Source organism: Rhinolophus hipposideros, assembly GCF_964194185.1.
Source record: "Rhinolophus hipposideros genome assembly, chromosome: 13".
Classification (NCBI taxonomy): Eukaryota; Metazoa; Chordata; class Mammalia; order Chiroptera; family Rhinolophidae; genus Rhinolophus; species Rhinolophus hipposideros.
In genome coordinates this window covers 68,027,002-68,049,362 of record NC_138059.1, presented here as the reverse complement: position 1 = coordinate 68,049,362, position 22,361 = coordinate 68,027,002, and positions in this window count along the sequence as shown.

The following is a 22,361-nucleotide window of genomic DNA, read 5'->3' as shown; positions in this document are numbered from 1 at the left end:
CATGGGCAAAATCCATGAAAAATGGAAGTAAAAGTGTTTATAGCCAAAATAGGAATAATGGTCGAACATCAACTATATCTCAATAAAAAAAAATAATAAAAGTCTAATAGTTTAGGAATATGTTTATGTGAACGAATAGTTATATAGTTTCATGTACATGCACACAGAAAGAAAGGGAATTATCAAAGGCAGATGGGACTTATTAAGTTTTGCCACAAATGGAAGACTGAGTTTCTGGACTCAACTCTGTTATTGTTTTCTGAAATTATTTATTCTCTCCCATTTTGTCTGATGAGTGTAATAGTCTTATCAATTTGCAATATAGACATATTTCTACTAGTATTTTAAATAGATTTTAAACCTTAAAAAAGGAAATACTCGCTAAATCCATCTTCTCTATGATCCAATAATTCCTCTCCTGGGAATATACCCATCAGAAATGAGGGTCGAGGTCCAAACAACAGACAGCAAAATATGTTCAAGGTGGATTTATTTGTAAAGCCCCAAACTGAAAGCAACTCAACTGTCCATCAACAGTAGACTTGGTAAATTATTATGTAGTAATCCAATGTCACACTACACAACAATGAAAGATAATAAACTACTAATATACATATACAACAATAGAGTAAAATAGGCAAATTTAATGTATTTCTGAGTAGGAGCCCAGTGGTATTTTTTAGAGAACTGGAAATACTCTATTTTAGGTAGAAATGGTTACACTTTCCATATGTAAAAATTTGAGTGTATAGTTAAGATTAGCTACAACTTAATAAAAAATCTTTTGGTTAAAAGTAAAAGCAATACAACAATATGTATCAAAAGCTAAAAAAGGCTGATTCATTGATTTACTAAATTAACTTCTAGAAATTAATGCTAGAGAAATAAATCATTTTTTTTTAAATCTGTGTCCATGCACAGACATTCATTATAAAATTACGACTAGGAAATAATTAAAATCGACCTGTATAATAATAGGAAAATGGTTAAATAGGTTGTGTTATTTCAATGTAATGGAATTTTGATATGCTATTACAAAGATAATTCTAAAAACTCCTCTGAAAAGGAAAAAGTTTTAATTCAATAGTCAGTGAAAAATTCCAAACGCAAATTACTCCTGGTGAATAAATATAAAACATAGGTATGCCCACAAACACATATACATGAGACAGAGCAAAAATGGGCAAAAAGGAAATGTGGGTGTGCTGAATAGTGAGTAATTTAATGTTTTTAAAGAAAAATTCTCAAATGTTGTTATAATGCAATAACGCAACAGGAAAATGAAAGCTTGCAGAGAAAATAAAGAGGAAAGATTAATGTTATTTGATTATTTCTTTCTAAATTTAGTCTTTTAAAAGTTTCAAACTCATTGCTTTAGCCAAGTTACACTTAGTTTGATAATGTTTTTCACGTGACTCAGAAATTTAATATTAATTTTACCTAATGTGCACTCAGTTGCAGCTTTGTGGAAATTCAACACGATACAGTAGCTGTATGAGCATTATCCTTTCGTACCTTCACATGAGCGTCAAAGCGAATTTTAAGATTGAGAACTTAGTGATATTATAATGGCTAGAATTTTTTGTGGTATTATAATGGCTATAATATATATAATATAATATATATATAATATAATATATTATATAATAATATATTAATATAATATATTATGTATTATATTAATTATATATATTACATTATATAATTATGTTACATTATATCATATAGAATATATTATATTAATTGCATATATATTATATTATTATACAATTATATTATATATTATGTATTATATTAATTATACATTATATTAATTATATATTATATTATTATATAATTATATTATATATTATATTATATAACATTATAATTACATATATTATATATAATTATATATTAATTATACATTAATTATATTATATATTATAATTATATTATAATTATATATTATATATAATTATATATACGTTATATATAATTATATATAATTATATATATAATTATATAATTATATATAATTATATATTATAATATAATTAATATATATTATATATAATATAATATATAATATTATATATATATAATATAATAGAACTTAGTGGTATTATAATGGCTAGAATCACCGTGGTTCAATATTAGATTGTGGGTTTCGTGTTCAACAGAACTACTATTACTGCTTCCGTTAAAGTCTGTCCTCTGAATCTAGACCGTGCTCCTCACCCCTCAAAGCAAAAGAGGTGAAACAGAGAAAAGGCCACCAGGGAGCTTGTGTTGTGTTTCACCATTTCCTGTTCTGAAATCTGTTATTTGGTTCTCTTTCCTCCCCTCTAGGGTTCTTTGGCTCCTCTTTTTTCCAAACGCAACGCACTACCATGACGAATGGATAGGTTACCTCTTCCCTCCACCTCCCCCAAGACAAATAAATAAAAACAGTGGTGTCTGGGGTTTGCATCACCAGCCCTCACAGGAGATGGAAGGTGTTACCCAGGGCAACCCTGACAAGCCTGTGCTTGAGGGTGGACGGTCCAGCTACCCCAGTTAACAGCCTCCACCAGCCGCGGCACACCACCTGGAAGCCAGCTGAAAATGCAGTTCCAGCCTTACCCCTCACCTAGTCAATCGAAATCTCTGGGGAGAGGTCCAGTAATCTGCATGATTACTGGCTTTCGGGCAATTCTGTGCCTGCTCAAAAGAGTCACTTGTCTATCCCATATCCGTATCAAGTGCCTCACAACTAAATCTTACAGTAGCAGAAAGTCTAGTGACACCATCCACCCTCCAGTGTCAACTAAGCCCTGTCCACACTATTTATCTTCCAAATATAACTATTAGAGAAGGGATAGGTTTTTGGTTCTCAGGAGTGTGAGAAAATGTATTTTCCCATAAATGTATTAAAAAGTCTTTGGAAACAGAAAGTTGACGTAGCCAGTCTAGAAACCGAATTCAACATTAGACTGTCACAAAATGAAATTAAAAAAGAAAATCATCGTAGACCATGAAAAAGTAGATAGCATCTCGTTTGAATAACCTTCAGATCGGCACTGCCAGCAAGGCAGTCCCTGAGCACTCGAGCTGTGACTAGTGGGAAATGACACGTGCTACCAGCATAAGACATGCAGCAGATTCCGAAGGCTTACGATGAAAAACAATGTAAACTAGCGCATTGATAATTTTTATGTTTATATTGATCACACATCTATTTCCAATACCATTGGATATATTGGATTATATAAATTATTTAAATTACTTAACCCTTGTTTGTGTTTACTTGCACGATGGCTATGTTAAATCTCTAAACAAGTACACAAGGGGGCGGGGGGTTGCATTATATTTCCATCAGAGAGTGCCGCTTTCCAGTCCTAAATTAGCAGTGAGTGATAATTATAATCCAAACAAAACTGATGCCATAAAATGCAAGTTTTCAAGTTATATGTAAATAATTTGCCAGTCTTTTTTTTTTCTTTATTAAATATTCTGTATCCTGATTTCCTTTCTTCTCTTGCTCCCCTGGCCTGTCGTTTTATCCCTTTTTACAATGTCCACCTAAGCTTCTGCTGCTGAGACCTCCCAGCCAGATGGGCCGAAGTGATTATCTCCAATCACAATAAATATGGAAGAAGGCACATTTACAAATCAGAGGAAACTCCTTGAACCCCTCTCTGTGGAAGTGACATTTAAACTGAGGACTAAAGGATGAAGATATTCATGTGACATTGACATATACAGACAGTACCAAAAACTTGTATACACATTTTTAAGAAAGGAAAACACTGTATTAAAATTGTAATACTCAATATATACCAATAACAAAAGATGAACACAAGTCACATGTATACATTTTTTTGGCTCCCCCAGCATGTATGTGTGTGTGTGTGGGGGGGTGGTGGTGTTTGAAAGGAGTATCGAATGCAAAGGAGGAAGTCCTTCTGATGAAAAATAATTTGGCTTTTGGGGGAACTGAGAAAACCTGGGTGTGGCTAGCACCTAGGGCGTAAGGGAGAGTTGGTTGCAAGAGGTAAGAGTGAGAGAGTCATGAGCCCAGAACATCAAATGCTCAGAGGCCACAATAAAGAGCGTGGACTTTATTCCTGGGACAGTGGAAAACCAATGGGGGCGGGGGATTCAAGCATGGGGATGACCTGTTCTTCTTTATGTTTTGAAAAGATCACCCCTTGAAGGAAACAACATGGAACGCTAGAGAACAGTGGTCCAAAGATGTAGTCACTGGCTTGTGTGATGACGTAGCAGCAGTACAAGTGAGGATGAATGGGAAACACAAGGCTCCTCTGGAGGGAATATGGGCAGATCTCTAAGTCACTGACAAGTTAGATCGGGTATGTAAGGAAAAGGCAGGCATGAAAGACACCCCCCACTTTTGGCAAAAAATTAAGCAACAAATTTACTTTAAGCAAAAAATTAAGAGGGATTTTAAAAACATCTATTTCCAATACCATAAAAAGAAATTTAAAATCTTTGAGAAGAAGAAAAGGATATTTCCACTTATGAAAGAATCGCGAAGTACCATAAAATGGTGCTGGGTGGTGTCTTATACATGGTGTCCAATTTAAGATTCTCAGGAAGGCTATGAAAGTAGGTGGTATTAATATTATCCTAGATTAGTGATGAGCAAATGAAAGCACAAAGAAGTTGGGTAGCTTGTCAAGGGTCACTCAGTAGCTCAGTCTACTGTATAATTCCCTCCATCTTAAATGATTACACACAATACACCATACCAACACTGATAATTTTCTCCATCAGTGAACTACTGTTCCTAAGATAGTTATTGCAAGATGACTAAAGACACAATGCAACCAATCTTTCACAATTTTAAAACACACTAACTGGAGGGAGGACACCGACCCTATGATTTACAATCATATTGTTAGTAAAACTGAAGTTTGCAAGAATGAATCAGGGAGCTTTTCGGGCAGTCTGAGTTGTTAGGATTCTGCTTGAGAATCTCTGAAACAATCTGTTGGCTGCATTTGAAATGCTGAAACTGCCCTTTGTCTTTGCCCCCAAAAGCCTCCTGTTGTTAGTTTATCTCTCTCCACCAGAGAAGGGAGCATGCAGCTCTGGCTAGCATCCCTCAGTCGGAACAGGGCTGACATTTTGGCACTTTTGTTATCAGCATGAATGCTGCATGTCTCTTTCCCATTAATTCAAGAGATACACAGTAAATTCAGCGGTCTCCGAATTACCATGTATATAGTCCTGTGTAAATCCAATGTTTCTTACATAAACTCAATGCTGATAAACTAAGGTGAAGCAAATATGCCTACATGGCGCCCTGAACCCAGCAGAGAGTAGAAACCTGAAAGAAAGAAGTGTTTTAAATGTTTCTTCAAAATGCAAACACAATATACGTCCTACCTTGGCTTAACTTGGCATTGCTCTTTAACTTCTGATGGTTCAATGACACCAATATACACATCCACAAAACTTCACTCTACTGCTACTTGATCAAAACACCGCACCATTTACTCAAAGGCCAACATGGGGAAATAGTAACTTGTATCAACGTACCAGTAGAAATGTATTCTTTTAAATAACAGACTTATCTCTGGATTACTCGTGGGAGATTCTTCTTTCTACGTATCTTTTAGTGACACCAGATGGTATCCTCAAGCCACATCAATTTCTGCCATTTGTCCGATCAATGAGATTGGTCAAACGGGAGCATGCATGAAGCCATCAGAGATGGCGGTGAGTATGACGAGAAAGGGAGGCTTTTTAGAGGTCCACATAAATGGTTTTGGTATTAGATTGAGTTCATTTAATGTATAGTTAAAACAAATATGGGAAGCATAAGGAAGATCTGAACATACAAGATTGTAATGAGACTAAATCACTTTCTGACTACCTTGCTCTTAGGAGATGAATTGTGCCCTCCTCCTCTCATCTGCCCCCAAACTTCCTATGCTTCAGTCCTAACCACAGACAGCTCAGAATATGACTGTAGTTGGAGATAGGGCCTTTATCGAGTAACTACCTACGGTAAAATGAGAGCATATGAGTGGACCCTAACTGAATATGACTAATGTCCTTAAAAGAAGAGATTAGGATATGGACACTTACAAAGAGACGACCATGTGAAGACACAAGGAGAAGATGGCCATTTACAAGCCAAAAAGAGAGAGCTCAGAAGGAACCAACCCTGCTGACACTTTGAGTTGGATTTCTAGCCTCCAGAAACATGAGAAAAGAAATTTCTGTTGTTTAAGACACCCAATCTGTGGTATTTTGCTATGTCAGACCTAGCAAACTAAAAAGCCTACTTAAAAAAGTATTTTATACATTCTTTTGCTTCATGTAGAAAACACAGTGCCTTTGAGGTAAGTTCTGTGTACTTTCCCTATAGCTGATATACACTATACCGAAAAGGGGAGCTATGTAATCTGTTTGGTACATACATTTTTATATGAATAGATTTATGTCATTCTATATTTAATTAACTTCCCACATTTTGCATCTCATTTTCTTCTGTTTTCAAATTAGCTTCACTAGTTTTGATAGTTACCCCCTTTGATTTTTGTTTTTGTTGTTGTTTCAAAATTCACAAATTGTTCAAGCAATAATATTTAACTATAAGAAAGACACTTAAGATAAATAATAGAAAATACAGCAAATGATTAAGAAAGCTTAAGCTCCTTTATGTAGTTCAATTAAACTTGGAATGATGCGTCTCATATTTAGAATTTAAATACAAATATGTATTATGTGAGTATATATTCTGGTATATATGTGTGTGATATACATATACATATATATGTGTGCATATATATATATATATATATATATATGTATATGTATATATATATATATATATATATATATATATATATATATATATATATATATACCAGTATCCTGGAATAAGTGATTTGTATATTACAACACTTACCATTAACCAACTAGAATGAGAATTATTTTTGCATTTGTTTCTCCAGCTAGTTCCTAAACTCCAGAGATTCTATTTATTCTTTACATCCTTTAAGTCACTATGTATTTTGCAATATAATACTCACTCAAAAGTGCTTGCCTAATTGAATTATAACCCTTTCTAATAAAGAATACGTTTTCGTCATAGCTACTTGTTTCAAATATACAAGTCAGTTCAATTTCACAAAGTAAAATGTCAGGTTTTAGACTCACAAGACAAAAAAAAAGGTGCTTTATATAGTAGAAACCATAATGTTATTCAAAATTGTTTTAGGCTTAAAGAAAAGAACTACATGCTATGCCTGCATATTGTTTGTTCTCCATTACAATTTAAGTGTTTAAGGCAATTTGAAAATGTGTATCAAAAATACTCTCTACATTAATAACTCCTTTGCAAGCTATAAAAGTTTTAACTTTCTGAGAATGCATGCACAAATGAAGGAAAATATGAGCATTAAAATTCATAAGCCACATGATAATCGAAAGTAGTTCAATACGTTCTGTATATGCTAGATATACTCATATGCACTTCCATTTCTTGTTTAACGTATCCATAATGAGAATAATGTCAAGTAGCAGGATTCTTTGTTCAGAGAAAAGTTGATCAACTAAATTAAGAAAGGAAAATCATATTTTAAAATACTCCAGGCCTTTCACATTGTAAGTTTTGCTTCCCAAGAAGTTTCATTATTCAATCATCACTAATTAAGAAAGTTTTTCCACTAATACTTATCCATGACTCCTGAAGAGAAGATAGTAATGTACAACACATTTATAATTAACTCAGCATTCAAAATGTTTCAATGCATTGTAGAAAACTAGGTATAAAGTATTTAAGTCTATACCATAAGCAGCAGGTTTTATTTCATCAAACGTGACTACTATGATTTTTATTACTGATTTAATAAATTAGTTTCAATTAAAAGCTCCAATTCAGTGTTTTACAGCCTATTATAACCTGTCTCAGAAGTCAATCTACCATATTGTTTGTTTATACGAGAGAGAGAAAGAGAGAGAGAGAGAGAGAGAGCTAGAGAGAGAGGGGGGGGAAGGGAGGGAAGAAGGAAGGAAGAATGGAAGGAAGGAAGAATGGAAGGAAGGGAGGAAAGAAAGAAGAAAGGAAGGGAGGAGTCCAAAATTGTGAGCCTGTTCAGCAGGTAATTCTTTCATCGTTTGGAAGTCACCCTGAGCAGTACCTGTCGGTAGTAGGGGGAAAGCAGTCAGGACTCAGAGAGAAAATGAAAACAGAATATATTGAACCAATGTCCCCTTAACTTTGAAAGTCTCACGAGAAAAAAACAAACAAAAAAATTTAAAAATAGCTTGGTCATACTATGTTTTTCCCTTAGGAAATTAACTAACAAATACATATAATTTTACTTTATTCATCTAGAATCCATTTACTAATAAAGGACAACGAAAAGAAAATTCATCTCAGAAAATTCTCTGAGATTTCAGAATGTGTGTAAAACATTCAGTGTTAATAGAACATTGTCATTTTCAAAGTGCAACTGTATTTCCCCAAATTATCAAAGTCTATTGTACCATTTCCCAGAGCTCAGCAAGACACTGTCCCCTGCCCTACTGGAAAAGTGCCTCCTGAGTGCTTGCAGACCAATCCAGCTGCCACTCTTTCCTCACACATTAAACACACACACACACACACACACGCTAAAAAGACAGGCTCAAAACCCAAAAACCTGTATTTCATATTGATACGACCCATACCTCCAGGTCTCAGTGTCTTCCCATGGTTGTCATAGGACTTACACAAAATAATGTAGGGGGAAACAATACAACTTGTGCATATGAAAGAATTCTATAAAATATAGAGCTCAATTGTTAGAATCGATATTGTAATTGTACTGATATTTATTAATGCTACTACTCACAACAAAGTTTAAATTCCATGGGGTGACACAAAAAGGTCTCTATTTTCAGGCTCTTTTCCTGTTTTTCTAAACTCACTTTCCACCACCTTTTCCTATTGTATCACACATGGGGGCCTCATAAGACCATAAAGCCAACTTAATTTTTTTCATGTGCAGATGCCATCCCTATTTATGACAGAAATATCCTTTACTGTCTTCTCTTGGTCAAATCCTACCCCTTACACAAGAATAAATTCATATTGGGAGAGAATATTTTAAAAGCTGTATCTGAGAAAGGACTTGTATCTATAATACACACAGAACTCTTACAAGTCGATAAGAAGAAGACAACTCCCTTTTTAAAAGATGGAGGACGACGCAAAACTTCACCAAAGTAAATACACATATGATGCATAAGCTCAGGAAAAGATTTTCAGGCTCACTGGTCATTAGGGAAAGGTACATTAAAACCACAATGAGAGCTCATTACATACCTTTTAGAATGTCTAAAATTAAAAGAGTGGCCATACCAAGTGCTGGGTAGGATATGAAGAAACTAGAACACTGAAATACTACTAGTGAGAAACAAAATAGTACAATTACTCTGGAAACCAGATTGACAATTTCTTCATATGATCCAGCCATTATACTCCTAGGTAATTATATAAAACAAACGCAAGCATATGTCCACACAAAGGTTTTGTACAACAATGCTCACAGCAGCTTCATTTGTAAAAGCCAAAAACTGGAGATAGTCCAAAAGCTCATCAACAGGTCAGTGAATAAACAGAACATGGCATATTCGTACAGTGTCATGCTATTCGGCAAAAAAAAAAAAAAGAATTGAGAGATGCAACAAAACAAATGAGTCTCGAAATAATTCACAATAGAATACTGTATGATCCCATGGACATAAAATTCTAGAAAAAGAAAACGAATTTGCAGGGGGCAGAACATAGATCAGTGGTTGTCTCAGGAAGAGCAGGAGGGGGGGTTACCAAGGAGTTTGAAGAAACCTACAGCCTCGGCTACGTCGCTCCCCTCCCTGTGGCGCCTGTTTCACCAGTACATACATATGTCAAAACTTTTCCCATTGTGCACTTTGAACACGTACACTTTATTGTATGTCAATTGTACCTCCTAAATTTTGTTTTTTTTAAGGAATGTAACCTACTGATACATACAACAAGATGGCTGAATTTCAAAAGTATTATGCTACGTGAAAAAAGTAAGGCACAAAAGGCTACACGCGGTATGATTCTATTTACATGTTATTCTAGAAAAGGCAATGCTGGGGACAGCAATCACATCAGTGGTGGCCTGGGGAGACGTGGAAGGGGCTGACTGCTACAGGGCGTAAGGGAATTGGGTGGGGGGTGGGGGATCAACAGTGTTCTGTGATAAAAGTAAACCTTATTTGGTCTCCATTGCGGTAGAAGTTACACAACCACAAACATTCGTCACACTCACTGAAGTGTCTGCTTAAAAAGAATGGATTTTACTCAATGTAAATTATATCTCAATATAATGATCTCAGTGTAATTATACCTCAATATCAATATATTATATCCCGCCTGAGTTAAAAATAAAGAATTCACGTGTCATCTCTTGAATAACCTACTCCAGGGAAAATCAGTGGGTCTTCTGATAGGTTTCTGTGATCTTTCTCCAGGACTCAACATTCACACTTAGCGCAGTGAGTAATAATTCTTTCATTCATATTCCAACCAGACACGAAAACCTCAAGAGAGAATTATTTCTAGCCGTCCCCTATTTAGAATGTAGTACTTGAAAATTAAGTTTTCAACAGACTTTTTTTTTTTTATTACTGGTATTTGACCAGCCTTCTCCTTTACAATTATGCCTTCAGTGAATACACCATCATTAAGCTTCAACTAAATGCCCAACTAAAGAATAATAAAGTTCCTACCCTCAGCGGTCTGACAGTCAAACCCGGGAGAATGCTCATCAAACATAAAACCAATCTCAGTGTGTGACAAAGCCGGTAAGTATCATGACAGGGAGAGAACCAGATACAATTAAACTGTTATACTGGCTCAGGAGATAAGGAAAGATTTCGAAGGTGGTATGTGAGCAAAGACCTGCCAGAGAAGTGGACGTTGGCTAGAACGATGAGGGAAAAAGGATGGAGACGGTGCCGGAGAGTGTTTCAAACAATAGAAAGTGCACCTTGGAAAGCACAGAGTAGGGTGCATCTGAGGACCTAAAGGAGATTTATTGCAGCTGAAGATTGAAGTGAGGGGTCTCAAGAAGAGAGAGCTGAGACTTGGAGTGGACATCATGGACCAAGTTACGTGGGTCTAGTGATGTAAAGACACGTGGACTTCATGTTAAGGGGGTTAAGAAGTGATCAAATTGTTTTTAATGGAGGAAAAAAGAAAATGATCAGAATTGCTTTCTCTAAATCTAACTGCTGACTGGGGAACGGATTGGAGGCCAGTAAGACGAGGGAGGGAGAACCGTTGGTCTTTGCAAAAATTCAGGTAAGAAACAATAGTTATTTTACTGAAAATCAGCCCAAAAGAGAGAAAAAATAGTCTTCCTAAGTACCTAACAGCTTTCCTTCAGTGACCACATAAGGTTTACTTTTGTCATACAAACTAAGTTTTCAAACATGAACAACTTTTGGGACTATGATAGTTAAAAAACTATAAATCCATAATAACCATGACCAAGGCAAAGCTTCTTGTACAATCCTAAAAATATGAATTTAAGGTCACCTTCAATCCCTTGCTGTCATCTTCCATAGTCTATAGTTCTCAAATTCATTGTAAAGACCTTTAAACATCTCTAGAGTCTATGTTGTTTTCTTCACTATTGTAAAACTTCCTACGATTGCCCTGTCTCTTATCTCTTCCTCTTTAATCCATCCTCAAAATTCTGCCAATTAATCCTAAGGAAACAAGAGACAGTGCTTTCATAATCCAATCTACTTACAGACTTTTGGTGGCTTCCCATTGCCTAGATGACATAGCCCAACTCTTTGTCGTGCACATTCAAGATTGTCAGAATTTGGCCCAGTGTTCCTTCTCCACTTTATCTCTGGCCATTCCCCCTATTCCACAGGTAATATCCTCTGCCCCAAACACCTTTCTCATTCTTCTCTACTCAGCAAGTTCTAGTCAGGAAATCATTAACTCCTCTACGAAATCTCTCTAGGCTATTCAAACTGAATGCATCTTTTCTGCTCCCTTTTTCCAAGGTTTTTCTATCTATTGTCCTCATGCAATAGTTATCACCTCATGGTATAGATGGTGATATGTGTTTGTCTTCCAAGTAGATTATTTGTGTTTGAGGGTGGGGGCACTGCTTATTTATATTTATATTCCAAGCATCTAGTACAGTGCATAAAACTAAATTCGTGCTAAATTAATATACATCAACTTTATTTACAACCTAAAGCCATGACATCTGAAACAAAAAATGCAAAGAAAAATAAAAATCTGTGCGACAGATTTCATAATCTTTAGGAAGCCAAGAACACAAGCAAAGCAAATCCAGCATGCACACATACAGGAACAACACTCAAAGACTCAGAATATTAAAAATAACTACATTACCAGGCCCAGCTGATATTATCAGTGACACTTTTAAGTGAGGGGGACACACACTGCCTAGAGGTCTTATGTCGACACTTTGCTATTATAAATAAATGTGATTCTTCTATATGGAATCAGAGTGTAGAGAAGATGTCAAACTTTCAACGACTGAAATGCTTGGTTTAAATAATGCAAAGATTAATCCACTTATACTTTGAGGGTAAGGACGATGTTCTCGTTTTACAGCTTTGGAAACTGAGGCATAGAAACTTGAAGCAACTTGCTGAGGACACACAGCTGGCAAAGGGCAGAGCTGACAGTCCCATACAGGCTGAATGACTACAAAGCCATGGTCTAACCATTGAACTCTATGCAGGGTGAGCGTCTATACTGCTGAGCTCAAAGCTCCATGAAAGGAGTCTTATTCTTCAGGGAGTATGGCTGTCTTATTCTTCAGTGTATCTCCAAGACCTAGTAGAAGGCTTGGCCAGGTCTCAAGGGGTCCATAAACTCTTGAAGTCGTTTGCAATTTGTCTGTGTATGTAAATACAATTTCTCTAGAGAAGGTGGATGAAAACAGGGGACACTTATTAAGAACTTACTACAAATCAAGCGGTATCTAAGATGCTTTATCTCATTCGGTCACAACTAACTACAACAGCAGCAGCACAGGACACATACCAGGTCCTTGATAAACACCAGGAAACGTCGGAAAACTTTACATGTGTTAACAAAACTCATCATCATACCAACTCTATGAGATAGGAATTATAATCACATACTCTTCAAAAATGAGGAATTTGGGCCTCAAAGAGGTCAACTTGCTCAAACCGCTCCATCCTCTGCCCCTTTAGTAAGTAGCTGAGCAGGGATATAAACCTCCCTTTGTGACAACAAAGCCTTCTCTCTTGGCTTACACACCATACATGGGCCACCCTCAAAGGTCTCATGTCCCCCAAAATGTTAAGAGAATCACGAAAAAATAAAAATGAAAAATGAACTCCTTATCCATTTTCTAGAAAACCATCTTGATTAAAAACAGAGGTTTTCGCATCCACACAACACCAGAGGCTCTGAGCTACTTCTCCCACGTAGAGAGCACCCTGTGTCATCCCGTATTAAATACAAAGTAGGTAGGAAGTACAGGCTGTAAGGCACCAAGTTCTTTCAGGTGTACCCATGATGAATGGGCAAGACAGTACTGAGTTCCCAAGGTACTTAATCAGCATCCAAATGTGTACAGCTGTCGCTCCTGACAGCAAGAGCTGGGTTCTGCTGGCACTTACAGACACATTGTGACCTGGGAACTTGCCCTGCCCAGGGAATACCCAGCAAAGAGCAGGGCGACGCAGCGTGGCCTGTGGGGTTGGGTTAAGGTTTTGGTCCTCACTTCTCCCTCATTGAGCACCGCTGTGCAGGGAGCAACCAATGACCACAGGAAGTCACCATGTCCTAGAGCCACAGAGCCTGGATTTGAATCTCCAGTTTTATCCTTTGTAGAGATGTGTGACCTTAGTCAAGTGTTTACATTTCTTTCTGCTTCATTTTTCCCATCTGAAAATGAGGCAAATATTAGGATGAACTGCACAGATTTGTTTAAAGAATCTAAAAAAAATGTACATAAATGGCTTAGAGCAGTATGTGGCACATATTAAAGATTCAGTAAGTATTAGCATATATATACAGAGGGTGCCAAATAATATATATACATTTTAAGAAAGGAAAAATGTATTAAAATTACACTGATGGTAATTTTGAGCACCTCTTGCAACTGCAGAAGTCAAACATGACTTTTATTCATCTTTTGTTATCAGCTATATTGAGAATTATAATTTTAATGCAGGTGTTTTTTTCCTTTCTTAAAATGTGTATACATTTTTTGGCACCGTGTGTGTGTGTATTTGGAATATTCCTAAATAGCTTGTTCAGCTATAAGAGTAAAGCATATCTGAAGACTTCTTGTATCTGCGTATTAACCGATTAATACCAACAGGTGAAAGTTCCCATGGGGAAAGCAGAGTGAAGTGACTCTACAAGGATGTAGCACTGTGTGCTCAGTTGGCTTTATTTTGCATTTACAGTTTCTTAAGGATCCAAAGCTATGATATCTCATTTAAAATCATGTGTTCATTCCCAGGAAGTGAATCCTTTTTTATAAACGTGGCAAACACGTACGTCAAGAACCACAAAATCACAACTGCAGCTAGAAGGTCCACCATAGTCACATGTTTGTGACATAGACATTCTCACTCTTCAAGCACCACCACTATGTCCAGCAATTCAGTAAATGGACAGGTAATAACTAATGCAGTGACATCTTTCACAAGCTCGAAATACATAGGTATTTTAAGATGCAGTTAATTCCTTTTCCCCTTGATTACATTTTTAAAGCAAAATTCTCAAACTGTCCAAGTCAGACGTGCCAGGACTGGTTTACATAATTTCCAAATATTAAACTCCAACAATGAGAAAAACATTTTTTCAACATTCAGATGGGCAACACTTTAATCATATCATTATTATCCAGCATTGGCAAAAGCATGGCCAATAGAGAGTGGGCACTGAGGAAGGATCTTGGCAATCTTTACCAAATTTACAGTGAACAATTGTTCTGAGAATAAATATCTGGCAGTACCCTTGCAAAGATAATGTACACAGATATCCAAGGCATCACTGTTTGTAAGAATAAGAAGCTGGAAAATGCACGTGAATATTCTGGGGGATAGTGATGGCTAGCTATATTGGGTAAATATACTAAAAAAAAAAAAAGAATCTTCATGTATTGACAGAAATATTTGCAAACAATTAAATAAAAATAAATTTCAGAATGCTGGTCTATGAACCATTGTCCAATTTGTTGACACGATGAAAGAAACAATCCTGTACTTACATACAGGGAGGGACACAAACCCAACCAGCAAGGGCGGCTACAGGTACGGAGAGGAAGAAGGAAGATGTTCACCATGTATTTTACTATAATTTTCATGTTGCCGTATAAGCAAGTAGCTTTTAGAATTCATGGAAATAAGAATTTTCAAAAGAAACAGGGAACTGAAAAATAAATAGTTATTATTTGTATGCTGGCATTCACGAAAATCTTTGCAAGCCCTAGAGTTCATTCGTGCTGCTCAAACGCTTATAGTCAATATTGCAGAATAAAATGCTTAATGAGATGTTAATAGACACACTTTAGTAGAAGGGTTGCACCACCTTCATAAAGCGTGTTGAGAAAAAACTGCCTATTTGTAGGCCTATAAATGGAACTAGGAGAAATGGGAAGAGAACCAGTGGCTCAATTTCCACAGCACTTCGAAAAGTGAAAAATGAGTAGTTACCAGCACTCCCCACCTCCCTCTCTCCCCCCCAATAGTACCAGAGAGGACCCCCACCCTACACTTGACGACTGACCTCAAATGCACAATAAAAAAACTTGCACCTTAGATGAAAACAGGGCGGTGTAGTGAGAGGGTGGGGACAGCAGGACTATTGTGGGGAAAAAAATGGTGAGAGCTGGAGAGGAAGAATATTTAATGATGAATAAATGCTTGCAAAGAGAAAAACGATACAATGTTAAAATGAATGGAAAAGCTGGAGAAAGTAACAAAGCGGACAGAGGAAATCATGCCCTCAGTGAGGCCTTTAGTTTTCAGGACCTCCCACTCAGTGCGAGCTGCTGTGTGCCGTACTGGATAGCCTCCGGGGGCCACTGAAAGCCGAGTGGAGACTGCGGGTGGGGAGGGGCCTTGGATGGTTCTGAGCGAGCCCGAGACGCCCAGCGCATCAGGTCGGAAAGCGCCCATGACGTTCAAATCAAAGACCTCATCACGTGCTGGCTTATTCCGTTAGACCTGGAATGATGATTGCTTAACTAGCACCTTGTTTAAACAAGCTTCCAAAGGCCACTTCTTCCCAAAGGAAGCTAAATGGTTTAGACATACATATTTGTGTACAAATAAGTGTGTGTATGTGTATATCTATGTATATAGGTATATATGTGTATGTATATATATGTATGTATATGCATATATATGTATATATATATGCAATCATCTCAGCACCGGCGCCATAAGGTCCCACTCCCCAGATGCGTCTGTGAGAGAACCGCCAGCAGCCGAAACCCGAGCGAAGCACTGGGGGCGATGCTCCGGGAGCCAGCCCCTCCCCACAAACCCCACGGTCCACCGACCTCCCGTCGCCCAGGCCTCGCCGCAGGCCACAAAACCTGCCCTAAAGCCCCAGCCGCCTGGCAGCCACGTGACCCGCCGACAGCCACCAACGCTTTCCCTCCCAAACAAATGCAACTTTTCTGTTCCTCGCCCTGGGTGAGCGGCTCGCGCATGCCCCCCGCCGCCCGTCCTGCAGCCCTTTCTTCTTCCCTCTCCGGAGGCTGCAAGCAGGAGGCCTCGGGGCATCTGCTTTCAACCCGCCTGGCCTAGGGGTCCTGGGGCTCGGCCCCTGCGGGGGGGCCGCCCCTCCATCCGCCGCCGGAGGGGACGGAGACTGGTCCTGCGGGGCTCAGCCGGGAGCGGGGGCGCGGGGCGCGGGGCGCGGGGCGCGGGGCGCGGGCGCGGCGGGGACGCTTACCTGCGCGGAGCCGCTCCCGGAGCTCCCGCGTCGCCGTCAGCCGCGCGGCGGCCGCCCCATCTCCGGCCGCAGGGCCCCCACCCACCCCCGCAGCCGCGTCCCGGGCCGCGCTCTCCCGGGGTGGGGGTGGGGCTGGGTGCGCTGGGCGAGGACGCCGGAGGCTTTGGTGGTGGTTTGAGTGTTTGTTTGTTTGTGGTGCCCAACCTGGAGCAAAGACCTGAGACCATCTGCTGGGAGAATATTAGCTTTGCTCAATGGCGACAAGACAGCGGCCTGACGCTCGCGGTCCGATCGATTTACTAAACAAACTGAAACGTGGGTGGGGATGTTAAACAGTAACCAGCGGCCTCGGCGAGCACTGAAAGCGCCCAGGCCGCGCTCGCAGCCCTGCTCCCCAGGCCCGCAGCTCCCAGCCCCGGCCGCGGCGGCCCGCGGGGCTCCCGGAGGACGCCAGACCATCGCTGCCACATGCCCAAATGTCCACGCCGGGCCGAGGCGCACCCAGGCTGGCCGTTTGCAGCCGGAGGTACCGCTCTCCCGCCTCCCACACCCGGAGCTGCCTCGCCAGGTGCCGCCCCGCGCGCGGCCCGGGGCCCAGCGACGTCCCGGAGACGCGGGCCCCGTCCGCTCCCCGCCCCGGCCGCGCCTCGCCTAGGGCGGTGTCAGCCTGGGGACGGTCCGTTTGGACAAGCAGAGGCCTGCCGACCAGAACGCAGGGCTCCTTCAGAGCCGATGAGGTCCAGGAAAGGGCCGGAAGTATCATGACAGGAAAGGAACAGGTTTCTAGGGACAGCTCTGCGGCCACCACACTAGGGCACGCTGCAACCCCTTCATTAAACTGCACTTGGGCCACTGGGCACAACTTCTGCCCGGACGCTGGAGCCCACCTTGCTCTCCTACAGTTGCGGGAAGAAGAAGACTAGTTCTCCATCCCGCCCACGCGGCCACCTGTGGCTTCGGTTATTAGCGCCTCTGTACAGGTGTATCTGATGACAGGCTTCCTGCCTCCCTCCCATAGCCCAGGCACCCTCTGGAGCTTTTCATTTGGAGACGTAATGCTCCGACCCATCGAGTTGCGCTGGCCACCTGGATCAGGCTTTCGGTTAACTAAGTAATACAGCCCAAAGCTGTGGTTTCAAAAAAAAAAAAAATCTCAACCATTTAACTTCGTGGTTTCAGGAATGGATGACTTTAGGTCAAACAAGTAATTATCCTCAGGAGATAAACAGTTAGTTAATCCGTCAGGTTTTTCTTTTCCGACCAGGGGGTTGGCGGTTATTTGAAGACTGTAATAACAATGCCAGAGAGATCAAAGGGCCAGGTTGTGTGTGTTTTTTTTTTTTTCTTCTTTTTTTTTTAAATCGGGTTTACTAAACTTTCTGTTTCCTCCTTCTGAATCGCTTGCCGAAAGGCTCTTTTAAAAACAAGTAGTTGGTTGTTTAAGAAATCAGAACAAAGGCGAGATCTCATATACCATTTTCTTTCAATCGGCCTTCTTGATGGAGCAAAACCCATTCTTTGGGTCCCCCTTGCCCACGCGCTCTGAAACCGTGTCACGAAAGCAGTCTCTGTGCAGGTCGCAAACTGTCCACACGGAGCTGAGGCGGGAGAATAGCAATTAACGGGTCATGTTTATTATGCAAATCTTTCATGGGTATGTTGATTAAAGATCACCTGTGCACATGCTCTTTAAAAAATATTTCCAGATACGTGGATGGGGAAGGTTGTCTTATTACATGCCAACAGAGAAGCATGTAGTTCCCATAAAACGCTGAAACCCTGAAAACAGAAGTTCTCCATCCCCCATTCACGGAAGCCTTAATGCCAACGGACGTCTGTTGTTCCCACCAGACAAACCATAGTTCAGTTCACCAGTTTATTTCAGTGTTAATTCGCGATGTCAGCGGGTTCGGTTTGGGACGATCAGTTCATCATCGATGTGTGGTAGGTTCGCGGACCTACGAGGAAATGAGCACATGTTCTGTGTGCAAAATTATTTTGACACCCTGTCTAGAACCCTCTGCCCGAGAATTTTATCACCACAAGGATTGTGACTGATGATGATGGCAGGACCTTCAAAGAAGTAGGTACATTCTGTTAAGGCTTCGTTATCATCTAAAGGAAGCGTTGCATTTGTCCAATGTAGACAAATCTCTAAGAGTCGGTGGGACAGTGCCAGTCCTCCCGCAGCACGAAGGCAGTGGTTTGCGGGCGCTAAAGAAATAAACAAAAAAGCAGCATTCAGAGGAAACGGCTGGGCTCCCAGCTGGGCAGTTTTTACTACATCAACCAGTGTCCACTGACCCAGCTTTAGAGCATCACTTATGCTCTTCCTAAAACTGGAGTATGACGGTTCTTCCTGGTCTGTGTTTATGATAATGAAAATGAAAAATGGGCTCTATGAAGAGCTGTCCCCTAATGCCCGGGGTGGTGGTCACTACAAAAGGAAAGAGATCAGGATACGGTTTTTTCAGGGGAAGGTTCTCTGGAAGTATAAAGTTCGGCTTCCACAGTTAGTGGTCAGGGGAAAATTATACACATACGCATTTATGTCACATCTGTCCTTTTAACGGAAACACAGGAAAGGTGGCGTCAAAAACCCCTTTACTTCACTTTCCTGTGAAATGTCTCGTTTCGCCTGCATTTTCCCGTTCCGCTTTGATCGCCTTGTGGACACCTTCTTTTTACGTCTTCCCAGCGCCCCCAGATCGTCTTGGTGAGGAGTCTGGGTTTTTCCACGAGCGTTTGTGACACTATGAATTAAAGGCAATGGCCTCGGGCAGAGCGCTCGGGAGGTGGGGAGGGCGCGGGCAGGCGCGTGGAACCTCGAGGGAAAAGGTCTTCCTGGCTTGAGCAACCAGGGACCTTATTTCCGAGGGCAAGTCCACGTCCCTCGCCCTGTGCATCAAACTATCACAAGATGCCAACGGGAAGTGCCCTCTTCCTGCCGAGGCGCCCCACTTCTGCTGACCTGGTTAAGCTCCGGCTCCCCGGCGTCGCCGTCGCACCCGCCCCGGGGGTGGCCACCACGAGGCGTGGGCGCAATCAATGGGGACTACCGCCCACCCTCAAGCACCTTCACACGCAGGAGGAAAAAGAAAAAAAAAAAAAACCCCACACACACACAAAAACTCATACAGCTCTCCACCTGCCTGCCGGCCCTTTCTGGATCTGGGTAAAGCCCAGTGACTCCTTCCAAGCCATTCGGATGTCAAGGGCCTCAGAGGAGAAGTGGCCAGGGGGACTCAGGTGACATGAAGAGTCCAGAGCTGAGCTAAGCGCCTCCCCCAACTCAACCGGTGGGGCTGTTTGACCCTGGGGGCGAAACCAATGGTAAAGCAGCCTCCGCCAGAATTTCAAACGCTCCCTGGAGGCCGCAGAACGTTTTGTATCAGAGGGGAAGGCCGGGATTCTGGTCACCCGGACTGAGAGCGAGGGCAGGGCCCAGCCAGCGGGGAGGGAGGGGGGACCGCCGGAAGCCTTCCAGGCCTGGGGTGCAGGGCCTCGGGCTTCTGCCGCCTAGCGCTGCCGGAGGCCAGGACACAGATCTCCAGGCCATAGGGCTGCAGGCTGCTCCTGGGAAGGGGAACGCCAAGCCACTGCCTCTCCTCCCACCCTCCAGCGAGGTCGGCCCCTCTGATCCCCGAGCTTTGGTCCCCTCCTAGGCTCTTTGATTTGTCACACTTGTCACAGGGCACCCACCTCTAATGCCTTGAGTGGAACATGGTCAAACAAATCAGAAGTATAGGCAGATCGAATATGACGGAAGGATTGACTAGCCTCTTTCCAGTGGCACTAACGCAGTGCAGACCCTAAAAAGCCACGTCCAGACCCTTGCCTGGCCCTTTAGGGGAAGTCAGGTGCTTAAAAACACTTGTGAAAAGCTGCAGGCATGGCCCTCAGGACTAGGCACCCTGCTCTACCACACAATGACCCAGGTAAAAATGAGTCTTTATTGTGTGCTCCAGTCACAGCTCCTGAGCACCCAGAGTAAGCCCCAGGTGAATAAGGCCACAGGAATGTTCCCAGACGCTGTTACCTGTAAATATACATGTAAAGTCAAGATTTCAGATTGAGCGTCTAAACTGAAACTGCTTTGCGTATGTTATGTATCTGGCTGAGACACTGAAAAATCGAACATTTAATAATTGTCAACGTCAAGGTACGGTTCCTGTGCCAAAAAAAGCAAACTGCTAGGCTGGATCTCTTTTCCCCACGCCCCTCTCTTTGTAGATTTCCTGCTGAAGTATTGATTGTCAAGGTCTCTGCAAGATTTGCAAAGTTTTACAGTCATTTATGATGCATGCAATAAAAGAGGGGTGATATGAGCATGCTAGTTCAAGGTGTAATGCAGAGATGTATTCGGTGCCCTTGGCAACTATCTGTGGGACCTGTTTGTCTTTGCAAGAACACACCCTTCTCTGCAATGAACCCCTCTCTAACAAAGATTGACCCTTCACATTTCCAGGGCCTTGGCCCCTCCATAGAAAGGCACATGTATTCAAACCAGAAAATTCGGTTATTTCAACCTCATTTGAAACCAGGGGGAAAACATTCTCATTAAAACCGTGGAGAAAAAAACAAAAAAGGAACTTTTTAAAGTTTCCTGCTTCCCTACTATCTCCTATCATAAAAAAAAAAAAAAAAATGAAATTGATTACCAAGTTATAGTGTAATCTGTAACTGCCCCTTGCATAACAGGGATCCACAGGACCTTCCACTGTGAGAAAATAAAAGTATTGAGATGATACAGAAGCAATAGACCATTTTAGATTGTATGTGCCCAAAGGGGAAAGAAAAAAATATCTTGAATGTTTTACATGAAAATACATGGCTATTTCAGTAAAGATTTGTTGCTAGGTTTTAGTTTTACAATTTTGCAATAAAGAAAATACGCAAGAGGGTTGTTGTTTTACTCGGTAATTGTAGACAGAACCTAAAAGCCTTATTAGAAACCCTATACCCTTTTACCAGTTTTACCAGTTCTTTTTTCTTTTTAAGGCTATGTGTAGGAGGTTGAGGGGGGAGAAAGAGAGACTCATTTTAAAAACTTCCTACTTCGAACCAAATCGGTTTTCTCATCTAGTGTTGCAAATAAGAAGAGCTGACACACAGCTTCTGAAAATATTCAGAATCCTACACCTGCCATCTAGTGGGCATAAGAGAAAATGCTGATTCTAGACATGCAGAAAAGACTGAATACCTACGTAGATGTTTTCTTATTTATAAACCAAGCCAAGTCTAAGAAATGTAAAAGAAAATATAACTTTAAAGCTAAAGGAAAGGAAATAAACAATTGAGTCAGGGGCTTTATAACATAATTATTCAATTGCACTCCATTTCCTTTAGTTTTTAGTAATCAAGATTACTGATCTTTGCTGAAATAATTTACATATTTAATATT